We start from the raw sequence: 559 nt of genomic DNA, 5'->3' as shown, positions 1-559 counted from the left end.
TATATATATATATATATATATATATATATATATCCGTATCATCATAGGCTATTTCATCATGTTAAATCGTTAATCCTTACACGTTTTTTTCTCTTTTCATTATTTTCCTTCTCTCCCCTTTTTTTTTATCTCTTAATCCTTTCTGTCAAAGAGCATAGGCTTGAAACATAAAAGATTTTTCTATTCTTCCTGAGTGTTAAACTGATACACCTGTTTGTTGTTCCTACACCTGTCTTCGTCATTTGTTTTCCGTAAATTTGAACTACACTCACACACACACACACACACACACACACACACGCACACACACGCACACACACACACACACATACACACACACATATATATATATATCACAGATATGACAACAGAAACAATGTAAATATTTCAAGTTCCATTATTAATGTAAATATGTTTTAAAAAATGGTTATATCCTTATGTTTGTAGTCTATGCAGTCATGGCTTCTTTCAAATTGATGTAATGTTTTCATTAATCAATTAAAGAAGCCGCTTGAAATGGCTATCTTTGTTTACTCATTTATGTTCTATATATATATAT

Source organism: Octopus bimaculoides, chromosome 2 (genome assembly GCF_001194135.2).
Source record: "Octopus bimaculoides isolate UCB-OBI-ISO-001 chromosome 2, ASM119413v2, whole genome shotgun sequence".
In the NCBI taxonomy this organism is placed as follows: Eukaryota; Metazoa; Mollusca; class Cephalopoda; order Octopoda; family Octopodidae; genus Octopus; species Octopus bimaculoides.
This window is presented reverse-complemented; position numbering follows the sequence as displayed.